Source organism: Nicotiana tabacum, chromosome 11 (assembly GCF_000715075.1).
Source record: "Nicotiana tabacum cultivar K326 chromosome 11, ASM71507v2, whole genome shotgun sequence".
NCBI lineage: Eukaryota > Viridiplantae > Streptophyta > Magnoliopsida > Solanales > Solanaceae > Nicotiana > Nicotiana tabacum.
The window spans coordinates 146,668,847-146,685,092 of NC_134090.1; positions in this window are offsets into that span (position 1 = coordinate 146,668,847).

Below are 16,246 nucleotides of genomic sequence, written 5' to 3' on the forward strand. Positions count from 1 at the left end.
CGACCCCAATACTAAACCAAACGACACCGTTTGATTAACCCTCAGATCCAGGCCGTTGATTTCGACTGATCTAACGGCCAAGATCAAATCGTCCATCTCGTATATAAACCCTCATCTCATACCCTGCCCCCTATACAAGCACCCCTCCCTCATCCTCATCTCCCTCACCAAACCCCAAACCCCACGGAACCCTAGCGCCGCCCCCCTTTCCCCTCACCATAAACCCGGCGGCAAGGACGCCGGTGACTACCACCTTAACACCCTAGGACCACCTCGACCCCCTGAACACAGATCCACTAACCGTGGGTCTCGAATCCTCCCCCACCTTCTCGAATCTTCATTTGAAGATTCGAGCCAGACTTCGACCTACGCCAAACCACCCCAAATCCATGCCAGGCACTCCCCTGACCTCCCCCATGACCAAACCAGGTTTGGTTTGGTCCGAATCCAACCAGGACCACCTGAATCCCAAATCTGCCTTTAGGAACCCTAGAAGTCTTGAGTTCGATTTGTGTCCGTTTGAACCAGAAGATTAGGGTCTAATGGACCTTAATCGAAGTGTTCTCAGTTAAGAACACTTCGATTAAAGTCCGTTCAACCGCAAGAAAGGTCGATTCAAATCTGGGCTAGGGCTTTCTGATTTTTCAAGCCTTTAAGGTATTCTGTTTTCTTTTTCTTTGTCAGTTCATTTTATTGTTGTTATAGTTAAATGTCTGTTCATATGGCCAAATGTTTTAGTTGATTTATTTTGAATTCTTGTCGACTGTCCCGTCCACTTTGCCCAGACTTCTGTATTTGGTCAAGTTTTTCTTCATTTATTGATCGTGTGTATGTGTGTAAACTGTACAATCGACTGAAATTAAATTTGGTCGATTAATTAGTTTCCAGGGCAACTTTGTTTGTTTAGTACAATTTGAATCACATTTTAATACTGTTGGATTCTGATCATTGGCTTCGATTGTATGTGTTGTGATTCGCGTAGTCGAGTCGATATATGTCATCGATTAGTTCAGCTTTGAATGGTAATAATCTGATTCATGTTATTGGTTTTTCTGCTGAAGTTTTGTTTGAATCCAATTAGGAACTGAGTATAGCTGCTTGTTAGTTGTTCAATTTGAATCAGAAACATTTATGGATTGGGTTATAGTTTCAGTTCAGGTTTGAGTTTTGAATTGATGGCTTGTGTATTCTTGGGCAGCATGTGCATTATAGTTTCTTTTATTAATTAGAGCAAATGGGACAGCATGTGCTGCCAGGGCATATGCAGGCTGCCCATACTCTTGTTTTAGCTTAATAAAAGAGAAACCCATTTTAATAATGAAAAGAGTTGTTATCAGGGGAATCTCATGGGATGGGTTTTATTTTAATGGTTGAGTGGAAAAACTGCAGGGGATTGGGAGGGAATTTGAATGGTTTTACAGGCTGTAGATTGGGCTTAGGAAGGTTACAAAAGAGAAGGGTCTCGATTAGTTAGGGAGGGTTTTTTTCCAGACATAAAGACAATCTTTAAAAAGAGAAAAATTCAGTTTTTGATTGGCAACATAATTCTATCATGCTTTGGTTTAGTTTGAAGTATCAGTAGTTGATACTGTTTCTTTTCTTGGTTTGACTCCAATTCATTGAAACTTTCTCTGCAATCTACTACTCCAACCTTGGTTCGAGTTCGAGTCCATTTTGAGTTTCGCATGTTGTTTGTTGCTACCTGGTTTTTCACAAATCTTTCGGGTCTTGTTTGAGTTGTTCCTGGGCACTTTGTTACTGTCACTGGCTGCTGAATTTGTTGTGTTGCTGCCTTTCCTGTTTGCTGCTGCTGCTGATTTTCTCTGCCTTCTGTTTTCTCCCTTTGTATTCAACATCCAGGTACACGCTTCTGAAACTATGGATTGATGTACGTTTGAATTGGAAGTTGAGTCGAAGTAAACAAAGAAATGAATTGTTCACCTACTTTTACAATACCTGTGTTTCAATGTAGCAATAGGATTAAAATGATTCATTTGGTTCGTATTTGCTTGGACTCATTCTATTCGCATTTCTTTTTTTTTTGTATAAATTGGGGCGTACCTGAACCAATATGGACTGTTAAGTAGTATGTTGTTATATTGTTTAGACATATTTCCATGTGTTTTAGCAATTTAGTTTGTTTGGTGATGATAGCATACTACAGAATATTAGCAGGCATTTGTATGTATCCCATTGGATCTTTGAACTGTTTTACCATGGCTCGATTCAGTTTGATTTCAACGCATATGTCAAGCAATTTCATATCACGTTAGTTAGTGCTAATGGATTAACCATTTAATGTCAACTCTCTCGTTTGAATTCATTGTTTCAATATAGGTTTAATAGTGTAGTTTAATAATTAATGTTAGCGTCGGCTCACCGTGTAAATAAAGCGGCTATTAACTCTATAGAATCGGCAGGTTTTTACATATTAGGAAATACGAATCGATGGTGCGGGTTTTAAGAGCTTTAATCTAATAAACGTGAATCCAGCATGATGGTTAAAATTTAGATCTAATAAACTCTCGAATAAGCATTAAGGCTAAGGTTGATGTTATTTTGACTAGTAAAAAAAACAATTATTGGTCTATTCACATAGTTATGCGGAATTAACCTAGTTATATGATAATTAATCTTCTTTGATTACATTATTTTGTCAAGTTTTGTATTTATTTATAATTTCAAATTTTAAGTAATTTTCCTGTCTGTCTTAATCTAGTACGTAATATGTTATGCTTGTAACATGTAGCTAAGTAAGATTTTTTTTCTCTTCTTATTTTTAGAAACGAAATTAATAGAAATGTAGCCATTTTAGAATATCCTTAAAATAAATGAGACGAGCCTCGCCAAACAAAACGCAAATCGCGGGGCCCTCAATGATCGATCATAATAAATACTTAGAATTTGGGAATGACTGTTTAGTGAATTCCACTGTCTTCCTCAAAGATAATAACGCGTTAGACTCTTTAGGTGCGACTTAATCAAATTATAATCTTAAATTCGGGTGCGCACTTATATGACCCAAATTCAAATCTTAACGGAGTTGAAGTGTGTTAACAACTACGGGTGCATTGATTGTGACGTGGTTCGAGAGGCATTTTCACAACGTTGCAATTCTATAAAAATAAAGGATAATAATAAAAGCGGTTTTAAATTTAATAAAAGTACATAAGTCACAACATGTATTTAAATCAGATATTTAGCCATTATAACAATTTAAGCGACTGTGCTAGAACCACGGGATTCGAGGGTGCCTAACACCTTCCCTCGGGTTAACAGAATTCCTTACTTAGAATTTCTGGTTCGCAGACTTCATTTGGAAAAGTCGAATATTTTCCTCGATTCGGGATTCAAGATAAACCGGTGACTTGGGACACCAAAAGCCAAACCTTTCCCAAGTGGCGACTCTGAATTAAATAAATAATCTCATTTCGAATATTGTCACTTAAATTGGAAAAACTCCCTCGCGCATTTAACCCTTCGGGGCGGGCGCGCAAAAAGGAGGTGTGACAGCCCCTAAAACTATTGTTGCTGCCCTGATTCAAAAATCTGTTCAAACTTCAAACATTGTCTAAAAACTAAAATCCAATTAACAACTATAACCAATTCAACTAATCAATTAACCAAAATATAGCAGCTATAACCAATCCTTAATCAAACTCAATCAACAAATTCAAATTAAACGATGAACGACAAAGAAACAACCGGAATTATTTTGACTGAACAATATTTTTAAACAACATCCTATTTTCAGATTCAACAACAATAACAAACAAGCATGTTCAAATTACTGAGTTTAAATTCAAATTAAGCTTAAACGGAATAAATAAACAGATTCAAATCACTAAATTAAATAACCAATTGAACCTCAAACTAAATCTAACAATATTACAGTCAAAACGAAGGATTCAAGTTATCAAACTAACATATTTCTATATTAAAACTAAATCCTTTTAAATGAATAAAAACAAACTGAAGAAATAATTAATTGAACTTCAACTTAAATCTAACAACATTATAATTAAACTAACAATTTCTACATAAAAAAATAAACAAGAACAAATGAAACAAACTGGAAAAAAAATAAAAAAAAACAAAAAAAAACGATAAACACGAACAAAAATCAAACCTATACTGATTTCAGATCCGAGAATATCAAACAAAATACGGACAAAAACGAAACTCAAACCCACTAACCGGATCAAAACGATGATGAACTCGAACGAAAACAAATTTGCCCGGAAACAATTATCGCACCAAAATAATTCGACGACGAAGACGACCACGAACGGACGATTCATGACTGCAAGATCTCGTCTAGTGAGGACGATAGGTGAGGGTGATGTGCGATGAAGAAGACGAAGCAGTAGAGCAGTCATGGATGTCGAGGAAGCTGCTGGTCGACGTCACTGAGGGTCGTTTGGTGGTTGTCCATGGCTGGACGTGGCAGAAGCAGCAGAAGCGAGCTGCAGCTCGTCCATGGTGCGAGGATGGTCGTCGACGATGGACTATTTTTGTTTGATGGAACTGCTGGTCATTTGGACTGGTTCGCTGCGTGCTGAGGAAGATGACGAAGCAGCGGCAGCAGCAGCAGGTGGTGACGCTGGGCAGTCCGTTGCTGGAAGAGCTGGACGTCGACGAAGGCGAAGCAGCAACGATGGATGCTTGTCGTGGTGGAGTTGGACGATGAAGCACGAGGGGGGAAGCCATTGCAGTGTGGTGACGAAGGTGGTGAAGGGGTGGTCGTAGGGTAGGCAGGAAGACGGGGGGAAGGCAGCCATGGGAGGGGTTCTTGGTGAAGCTTGGAGAAGAAGAAGAGAGGGGGGCGGGTAGCTTTAGGGTTTTGTCTTGTTCAAGAATGAAAATAGAAAGGGTGGGGTGTAGTTTTGGGTTATGGACTGGGTCGACCTGGTTTGAAATGGACCGGGTCGTAGGGGAAGGTTGGGTATCTTTGGGCCTGTGACTTAAATTTGAAGAAAAGGCCCAATCCGATCTCTTCTATTTTTGTCCTTTTTCTATTTATTCAATTTCCTAAATAATAAAGCTAAAAATGCTAATATTAAATTATAAAACCCAAAATTATCTGGAAATAATAATTAACTCTTAATAATAATTAACACATAATTAAATAGCGATTAACGATAAAATCACACAATTTGGACATTAAATGCTAAAAATGCAACGTACATTATTTTTATGATTTTTCATTTTGTTAAACAAACTTAATTAAATATCAAATGTTGATGCGACATATTTTTATATTTTTTTATTAATTTAACAAATAAACATGCACAGACAAAAATATAAATAATTATCCAAAAAATGCCACAAAAATTCAAAAATTGCACACAAAGGAAAAATTGTTTTATTTGAATTTTTGGGAGTAATTCTCATATAGGGCAAAAATCACGTGCTTACAGCTGCCCCTCTTTGTCCGAAAACACGAAGAGTTTTCGTGCAAAGATAAAGTGAGCGATTTTTGCCCATCCGAGTACTCCGTGTGAAGCATTTTTTTTTTGAAAAAGATTTAACTGAACCTTTGCTTCAGAGGTTTCCTACATATCCCTGGCTAAAGGGGAATCAGGTTAATGTAGTTCGGGAAGTTTTGGTAGCTGGGACTACCATGGAACTGCAATGCTGTTGTTACTGCTGTTGCATGCTGATACTACTGCTTTACCGACCTCCTTAATACACCAAAGGAGAATTAAAACTAAGCTAGTTATGCCTATCAACTACTAGTTACAAGATTCCCATCTATAATTCTTTCGCAACTTGATCTTGAGTCTTAGCTGATTCTGCTTGTAGACTTCGATCTGAATCTTGATGCTTGCAAGTTGTAGGTGCTTGTTTATTTTTTTGCAGCATTGAGTGAAGCGGGATTGGCGGAGCTTGGGACTTCAATCAGATTTTGAGCGATCCACACTTTGTTTGCTCCAGTATTTGGGCTCATCTTCTTTTTGTTCTTTTCTTACTTTCTTTATTCTGGATTGAAACTCACTCCGTAAGTCATCTCGATCCATGTGCCTCGAGGTCAGACATGCTCAGACAACAAAACAAACGAACGAACGAACGAAATTTTTCTGCCCCAGTTTCACTAGGAAAATTTCGTGAGTTAATTGCCATAAATAATCTACAGAATTGATGAGGGGATTGGAAACCTCAAGTCTAAAAGGCGCAACTCAGGGATTGGAGCCCTAATGTTTGCAAAAGGCAAAACGATCAACTCAGGGATTGGAGCCCTAATGTCGGCTAAAAGAAAATTGCTCAACTCAGGGATTGGAGCCCTAATGTCGGCTAAAAGAAAAATCGCTCAACTCAGGGATTGGAGCCCTAATGTCGGCTAAAGGAAAATTGCTCAACTCAGGGATTGGAGCCCTAATGTCGGATAAAAGAAAATTGCTCAACTCAGGGATTGGAGCCCTAATGTCGGCTAAAAGAAAACTTGCTCAACTCAAGGATTGGAGCCCTAATGTCGGCTAAAGGAAAATCGCTCAACTCAGGGATTGGAGCCCTAATGTCGGCTAAAAAAATCGCTCAACTCAGGGATTGGAGCCCTAATGTCGGCTAAAAGAAAATCGCTCAACTCAAGGATTGGAGCCCTAATGTCGGCTAAAAAGAAAGTTCACTCAACTCAGGGATTGGAGCCCTAATGTCGGCTGAAAGAAAACTCGCTCAACTCAGGGATTGGAGCCCTAATGTCGGCTAAAAGAAAATTCGCTCAACTCAGGGATTGGAGCCCTAATGTCGGCTAAAAGAAAACTTGCTCAACTCAAGGATTGGAGCCCTAATGTCGGCTAAAGGAAAATCGCTCAACTCAGGGATTGGAGCCCTAATGTCGGCTAAAAGAAAATCGCTCAACTCAAGGATTGGAGCCCTAATGTCGGCTAAAAAGAAAGTTCACTCAACTCAGGGATTGGAGCCCTAATGTCGGCTGAAAGAAAACTCGCTCAACTCAGGGATTGGAGCCCTAATGTCGGCTAAAAGAAAATTCGCTCAACTCAGGGATTGGAGCCCTAATGTCGGCTAAAAGAAAATTGCTCAACTCAGGGATTGGAGCCTTAATATCGGCTAAAGGAAAATCGCTCAACTCAGGGATTGGAGCCCTAATGTCGGCTAAAAGAAAATTCGCTCAACTCAGGGATTGGAGCCCTAATGTCGGCTAAAAGAAAATCGCTCAACTCAGGGATTGGAGCCCTAATGTCGGCTAAAAGAAAATTGCTCAACTCAGGGATTGGAGCCCTAATGTCGGCTAAAAGAAAATCGCTCAACTCAGGGATTGGAGCCCTAATGTCGGCTAAAAGAAAATCGCTCAACTCAGGGATTGGAGCCCTAATGTCGGCTAAAAGAAAATTGCTCAACTCAGGGATTGGAGCCCTAATGTCGGCTAAAAGAAAATTGCTCAACTCAGGTATTGGAGCCCTAATGTTGGCAAAGGTGACTAGGGAATGGAGGCCCTATGTCTAAAATTTCAACTTAGGGATTGGAGCCCTAATATTGATAAAGGCGACTAGGGAATGGAGGCCCTATGTCTAAAATTTCAACTTAGGGATTGGAGCCCTAATGTTGGCAAAGGCGACTAGGGAATGGAGGCCCTATGTCTAAAATTTCAACTTAGGGATTGGAGCCCTAATGTTGATAAAGGCGACTAAAGAATGGAGGCCCTATGTCTAAAATCTCAACTTAGGGATTGGAGCCCTAATGTTGGCAAAGGTGACTAGGGAATGGAGGCCCTATGTCTAAAATCTCAACTTAGGGATTGGAGCCCTAATGTTGATAAAGGTGACTAGGGAGTGGAGACCCTATGTCTAAAATCTCAACATAGGGATTGGAGCCCTAATATTGATAAAGATAGGTTGATACTAGGGATTTTAAACTAACCCTTTTTTGGAATTTTCTTCTTATTTCTTTTTCGTTTTTTTTTGGTTTTGTTTGTGTTTTTTTTTATTATTTTGTTCAGTAAAAATGCAGGAAAGAATTCGGAGGAAACTTCCCTCTTGGGTTGATTCCTTGCTGCAAAGCTGTTTCTTGCACCTGTGCATTTCTTTTCCCTTTTGGTCGTACCTGCTTCTTGCACAGTTGCTTTGGATTGTACCTGTTTCAATTCTCCAAACAAAGAACAATTGTCAGTTTGAAAACTGTGGTTGGTTCGGTGGCCTTGATCGTTCCAATTGCTTGGTCTCGGCCTCATTTCTGCTGAGAAACTCCGTCATTGATTGGATTCACAGGCGACCCCCTTTCAAACTGATTAGACTTGGATTTCCGAATTTCATGATGATTCGCCCGTGTAAGGCTTTGGTTCTTCCATCTCATTCTGCTTGGGGATTTTCACTGGGGCAGACTCGTTGGGGATATATATATTTTTTGTCTTTAGATGACTCATTGGGGATATATATATATATATATTTGTCTTTACTTTGAAGGCAATCAACATCATGATCAGTCGGGATTGGACTGACGCACCACTGAGGCGGGGTATTTTCTTTACTTCTTGCTAAACGGAGCTCTGTGAAACCGGTCCTGCCACCTTTTCTTTCCAACACATTTTGGAATTTAGGGTTAAAACGAAAGGGATTCAAGGAAAGGTAAACAAAGAGCGGAGAAACGAATTTGAAAGAGAAGCGTCCCTTTCGGGGAAAAGAAAAACTTATCTGAGGCACATGCTGACTTTAAATTGACATGACATGTTTTTTGGACTGGATGCCCGACCCTCATGAACTTGCATTTCCTCATGAACCATAAAACGGATCTATGTTTCCAAACCAGGGAACCTTGCCAGAACTTTCTATGGTGAAATCAATCTTTTCGGCCGACAGCGCCCTTTGCAGGTTTTCGCTAGTCGACCTCTCTCATTTCTCTTATCATCGTCGCCCGATAGTGCCTTTTGCGAGTTTTCACTAAACGGACTCTCTCATTCTTGGTTTCTCTATTCCCGTCGCCTTATGGTGCCCGAAGGTTTTCACCGACAAGACTCTCTCGTTTTATTTCTCTCAGTTTTAAAATGCATCAGCTTCCAACAATGATATTCTTGGTTTCCCCCATCTTTGGCAATTGATCCGAAGGACTTATACTCGGGTTTTTTGGTGAAAAGAATTGTGGATGAAATTACAACCTTGAAACCATTTGGTGGGCCCGTGGTCGAAATATTATAACATCTGCCCCAGTTTCAACTTCAGGGAAAATTGGATTTTTGTTTTGGTGCGACTGAACCCCAGAGAGAGGTTGTCTACGTATCCTTTTGGAATCAAGTCAGACGTAGTTTAGGCAAATCATTTTTTTTTGGGTTCATTGGTGCTTTTGGATTCCAAAGAGGGTAGCCAAAGAAATGTAACTGGCTCAAATGGTTTGTAAAAAGAGTTGATAGTGTTTGGGTAGCAGGAATAAAAGTCTTCATCATCTCAAATGCGCCAAGACATCACCAAAGTAAACTCAGACATAGTACCTCTTGACTGCAACCACATTCACAGCTGTTTCAGGATCATTTCCTTCAATATCACCCAGATATAATGCTCCTCTTGGTAATATCTTCCTGATGATGTACGGACCTTTCCAATTAGGAGCAAATTTTCCTTTCGCTTCCTGGTGATGTGGAAGAATGCGCCTTAACACCAGTTGACCTACTTCAAAATTCCTGGGTCGCACCTTCTTGTTGTAAGCGCGGGCCATTCTTTGTTGGTACAACTGCCCGTGACAGACCGCAACCATTCGCTTTTCATCAATTAAGGTCAATTACTCCAATCGAGTCTTAACCCACTCGCTATCTTCAATCTCTGCTTCAACAATGGTTTAGAGCGAAGGAATTTCTACCTCTGCCGGTATCACGGCCTCGGTCCCATAAACCAACAAGTATGGGGTTGCGCCTACTGATGTGCGCATTGTAGTGCGATATCCAGCAAGGCAAAAGGTAACTGTTCATGCCACTGTCTGGAACTCTGGATTGTTTTTCTCAAAATCTTCTTGATGTTTTTGTTTGTTGCTTCAACAGCACAATTGGCTTTGGGCTGATAAGGAGTGGAGTTCCTATGCGTTATTTTGAACTGTTCGCATACATCCTCCATCAAGTGACTATTCAGGTTTGCCGCATTATCTGTAATGATAGTTGCAGGAATACTGAAACGACAGATAAGATTTGAATGTACAAAATCCACCACGGCTCTCTTAGTGACCGATTTAATAGTGACAGCTTCGACCCATTTTGTGAAGTAGTCGATAGCGACCAATATAAATCTGTGCCCATTTGAGGATTTCAGCTCAATCGGACCAATGACGTCCATACCCCAGGCGACAAAAGGCCACGGCGCCGACATAGGATGTAGCTCTGTTGGAGGTGCATGAATCAGATCTCCATGTACCTGGCACTGATGACATTTCCGGACGAAACTGAAATAGTCTTTCTCCATGGTTATCCAATAATATCCAGCTCGAAGTATTTTCTTCACCAGGACATACCCGTTCATATGAGGTCCACACACTTCTGTGTGTACTTCATGCATGATTTTTCCAGCCTCTTCTGCGTCAACACATCTCAACAAATTTAGATCCGGGGTTCTTTTATACAATACCTCGCCGCTCAAAAAGAATCCACTCGCATGCCGCCTAATGGTTCTCTTTTGATCTCCAGTAGCATGTTCGGGGTATTCTTGTGTTTTCAGGAACCTCTTAACATCATGGTACCATGGCTGGGTATTTGGTCCCGCCTCGATTACATTATAGTAACCGTGTCTTTCCCTGATTTGGATTTCCAAGGGATCGATATGGGCATTGCCTGGATAAGGTAACATTGAAGCCAAGGTGGCAAGTGCATCGGCTAGTTCATTGTGACACCGCGGGATATACCTGAACTCTATTGATTTGAACCGCTTGCTGAGATCCTCCACGCGCTGCCGGTAAGGAATAAGCTTGACATCTCGAGTTTCGCATTCACCCTGGGCTTGTCGGATAATCAGATCAGAATCCCCCATAATCAACAAATCTTCAACATCTTGATCGATTGCCATATTCATGCCCATGATGCAGGCTTCATATTCAGCTGTATTGTTCGTGCAAAAGAAACAGAGCCTAGTTGTAGCCGGATAGTGTTGACCAGTGGGTGAGATTAAGATTGCCCCAATTCATACACCTTTGGCATTTACGGCCCCATCAAAGAGCATCTTCCAAGCATGAGCGTCTTCCGAGACTACTTCTATGGTATTTTTCTCTTCATCTGGAAAATAAGTACTCAATGGTTGGTATTCCTCATCATCTGGGTTCTCAGCCAAGTGATCCGCCAATGCCTAGGCTTTCATCGCCGTGTGAGTGACATAGACTATGTCAAATTCAGTAAGCAAGATTTGCCACTTTGCTAATCTCCCAGTAGGCATCGGTTTCTAGAATATGTACTTCAAAGGATCCAACCTGGTTATGAGGTAAGTAGTATGAGCTTGGAGATAATGTCTCAATTTCTGAGCGACCCATGTCAAGGCACAACACGTTCTTTCCAACAAAGTGTATTTGACCTCATAACCGACGAACTTCTTGCTTAAGTAATAGATCGCATGCTCTTTCTTTCCAGTTGTGTCATGTTGTCCGAGGACACAACCGAAAGAATTTTCCAAGACCGTCAGATACAAGAACAGGGGTCTCTCTGGCTCTGGCGGGACCAAAACTGAAGGATTTGAAAGATATTCTTTGATTTTATCAAAAGCCTCTTGACATTCTGTCGTCCATTTGATTGTTGCATCCTTCCTTAATAGCTTGAATATGGGCTCACATGTGCTAGTCAGTTGGGCAATGAATCGACTGATATAGTTTAACCTGCCCAATAGACTCATCACGTCTTTCTTCGTTCTTGGAGGAGGTAGATCTCGAATAGACTTTATCTTTGTTGGATCTAACTCGATACCTCTCCTGCTTACTATGAAACCCAGAAGCTTGCCCGATGGGACTCCGAAGGCGCACTTAGCCGGATTCAGCTCAGGTCGTACTTTCTCAGCCTCTCAAAAAATTTCCTCAAGTCTCGAACATGATCGTCCTGAGTCCTGGATTTGACTATCACGTCATCTACATACACCTCTATATCTTGATGCATCATATCATGAAAAATGTCAGTCATGACTCTCATGTAAGTTGCCCCGGCGTTCTTCAAACCGAATGGCATAACCCGATCATAGTAAGTACCCCAAGGTGTAGTGAAGGCGGTTTTTATCGGCATCTTCTTCATCCATCAACACCTGATGATATCCAGCGTAATAATCTACGAAAGACTGTATCTCATGTTTGGCACAGTTATCAACAAGGATGTGGATGTTGGGCAGAGGGAAATTGTATTTGGGGCTTGCCCTATTCAAATATCGATAATCCACACACACCCGAGTTTTCCCATCTTTCTTCGGCACAAGAACTACATTAGCCAACCACGTAGTATACTGGACTACCCGAATTACTCTTGTTTTCAATTGCTTTGTGATTTCTTCTTTGATCTTATCACTGATATCACTCTTGAACTTCCTTTGCTTCTGTTGAACTGGGGAACAATCAGGGTTAATTGGCAATTTATGCACCACTAGATCAACACCTAGTCCTGGCATGTCATCGTACGACCAAGCAAACACATCTTTAAATTCAAAGAGGAGTTGAATTATTACATCTCTTGTCTTCTCATCTATGTGAATACTTATTTTGGTTTCTCGGATTTCTTCAGGAGTTCCCAAATTAACTGGTTCGGTGTCATTCAAATTCGGCTTAGGTTTATTCTCAAAGTGTTCCAATTCTCGATTTATTTCCCTAAAAGCCTCTTCTTCGTCATATTCCAGTTCTTGGTTCATTATTTCGCAATTAGACAGCTCGTTTGGATCTGGGCGTGAAGTCCGCAAGCATGTCATATTATTTAAAGCCGCATAACTGAAAGGAAAAGATAAAAGAAAAATAACGAAAATCAAAAAAATAAAGTAAGAATAAAATGATGAAATACTGATTTTATTCCTCGGAATTAGGAAGATAACAGGGTTTACATTTCAGAAAATTAAAACACGGAACTAAAGAAAAACATCCGAGTTACACCCTGGGACAACTCGTGATGCAGGAAAGGTGGCGGGACAAGTCTACCCGGACTCCTGCCTGACTGGGAACGGTGTAGCCTCCCAATTTTAAAGCTTAGCATTTGGCCCCACGTATAGCACCTCAGCGGCGCTTGTGCCTTCTCCCAGCTGAACCATGTGGGTTTCATAAAGCATTTCTCTCATCACCCCATATATTTCCTCAATCTTTTCGTCCGTAAAGGCCTCACCATCTTCTTCTTCAGTGTACTTTGGTCTGACAAAAGTTTCGTACAAATGTGGCAATGGTTGAGGCAACTTCCATCCCTCATTTTTTCTCTTCTTTTGCCCAATCTTCATCTATTGGAGTAGGGTTGAAACCTATCCCAAAGAGTTTCTCAGTGGAAGGCAAAATGATAGGTTTAGTTATTCCTTGCAACGATTTTCCAAGTCCTTTTCCCAGTTTGAATCCCCGTCGGATCATTTCTTTAGCAACCATGATCGAAGCGTTGGACAATAAAGGTTGGGGGCAGGGGCTCCCTTCTTCATACTGCTCTACCAACACAATTTCAAAAGCCCGATAAACTGTGTGCTCACTCCCTTCTCTTGCTTCAAGACATGGGACAGACGAGTCCCGATAAATAGACTGTTCGTCTTCTCCGTGGACCACAATTTCCCGATCTTCATATTCAAACTTCACCATTTGGTGGAGAGTGGAGGGTACAACCCCTGCATCATGAATCCAAGGTCTTCCGAGGAGAAAGTTGTAAGATGTGTCCATATCCAGTACCTGAAAAGTTACCTCGAACTTCACCGGCCCGATAGTCAATATCAGGTCTATTTCTTCGAGGGTGTCCCGCTTGATGCCATCAAAAGTTCTTACGCAGACATTATTGGGGCAAATCCTTTCGGTCCTAATTTCCATTCTTTGCAGCGTGGAGAGTGGGCAAATATCAACACCCGAACCCCCATCCAACATTACTCGCTTGACGTAGTAGTCTTCACACTTGACTGTCAGATGTAAAGCCTTGTTGTGAGATGCTCCCTCTGGAGGCAAATCGTTTTTGCTAAAAGAAACTTGATTAACCGCAAAGAACCTTTCCGTCATTCTTTAAAGTTGTTCAACTAAAGTCTCAGCTGGCACATACGCTTCATTCAAGGTTTTGAGCATCATCTTCTAATGTTCGGCGGACCTCATTAGCAAAGATAGCATAGACACTTGTTCAGGGTATTGGCGCAACTGATCCACCACTTCATAGTCAGGCATATTCATCTTATGGAAGAAAGCCTCTGCTTCTTCAGCGCTCACAGGCTTCTTGGGTGGGAAGCGCTTCCGTGTGGAATTGTTCACTTCTTGGATGTCTGAATATTTTCCAACAGAAGTATTTTCTGGAAGTTCCCCCGTGATTTCTTTGCCTTTGTATGTGACCAATGTTTGTTGATAATTCCATGGAATCGTGGACGGGTCTGTCATTGGCTTCTGTGGCACGCGTCCGATAACCACTGGCTCATCCAGCCGAGGCGGTTTAATCGTCCCTCGGACCACATAGGCCCCTTTCGACACGTACATCGGTATTGCCCTTTTTATTTCGAATCTCTATTGCTTCTCTGATCGACCTCGTGGAATATAGAGAACTTCATTCTTCGAGGGCAACATCGTCTCCATTTTTGTCTCAGCCTCCTTTTCGAGCTCAGCCTTGACAGTATTAGTCTTCTTTTCCCTTTTCTCTTGCTTCGGGGCTGCTTTATGCTTTCTATCTGCATCGACAATGGCGATTATAGCTTTCAGGGCAGGATCAAACTCCTTGTCCTCACAGATCATCCCAATCAACTGCCCATTATTGTGAGCGGGCAATGGATTGTTGGTCACATTTGGGACCTCCTCGTCCCTTAATACTATCTTTCTCTATTCTATCAAGTTCTCTACCACCCTTCTTAAAGTCCAACAATCATTGGTATCATGCCCTTCTGCTCCCGAATGATAAGCACACCTGACACCGGCTTTATAAGCAGGTGATGCTGGATTGTGACTTGTCTGAGGGGCTAGTTGCAGGAAACCCATCTGGACTAGTTTTGGGAATAGGGTAGAATACGGTTCACCAATGGGTGTGAAAGTTTGTCTTCTGGATGGTTCTTGAGGACGAAAATTATTTGGGGGTAGCTGTGGATTATAGTGGTTTCGGTAAGGAGGCTAATTTCTGGGAGGTGGAGCTTGGCTCCGATTGTCTTGTTGCGGTGGTCGGACATAAGGCTGAGTATTCATGACCAAGTATGGCTGAGGAGTATAGGCCAGATCTTGGTGAGGGTAATAGTGTTGCGGGGTCCTCTCTGAGAAAAGGGGTCCGGGAGTATAGTTTCTCCTTGTACCCGACGATGTCATGAACGTTTCTTTCCTTTTCTTTCCCTTTGCTATTTCTCCAGACCCACCCTGAATGGCTTGGGAGGAAGCTCTGATAGCAGATTGGCTTAGAATTCGACCCGTTTTTAGCCCATTTTCTACCATTTCTCCGATTTTAATTGCTTCTGCGAAAGGTTTCCCCATGGCCGACATCATGTTTTGGAAGTAATCTGATTCTTGAGCTTGGAGGAAAGTAGTGACCATTTCTATTTCATTCATGGGAGGTTTTACTCTTGATGCCTGCTCTCGCCATTTAATAGCGTATTCTCTGAAGCTTTCTGAGAGTTTCTTCTTCAAGTTTGACAAAGAATTCCTGTCTGGCGCGATGTCAATATTATACTGAAACTGCCTTACAAAATATCTGGCAAGATCGTCCCAAATGTGCCATCGAGATATGTCCTGATCCATATACCATTCTGAGGCTATGCCCACCAAGCTTTCTCCGAAGTATGCCATCAACAATTCTTCTTTGCCGCCAGCCCCACGCGATTGGTTGCAATACTTTTTTAGGTGAGCAATGGGATCGCCATGCCCATCATATTTCTCAAACTTTGGTATTTTGAACCCTACGGGCAGGTGCACGTGAGGGAACATGCACAGATCAGTATAGGAAACACTCTTTTGCCCGCTTAAACCTTGCATATTTTTTAAACTCTGCTCGAGGCTCCTCATTCTTTTTGTCATTTCATCTTGTTCAAGAGCTTTGGGATTTTTGTCTTGCCCAGGCGTAAGCTCGTATTGAGGCTGCTGAGGGTGAGTGCTGGTGGTAAACCGAGTTGGTTCCAGCGAGAAGGATGGTGCTTGAAATGTGAATGAGGAAGAGTCAAAAGGCCTGTGT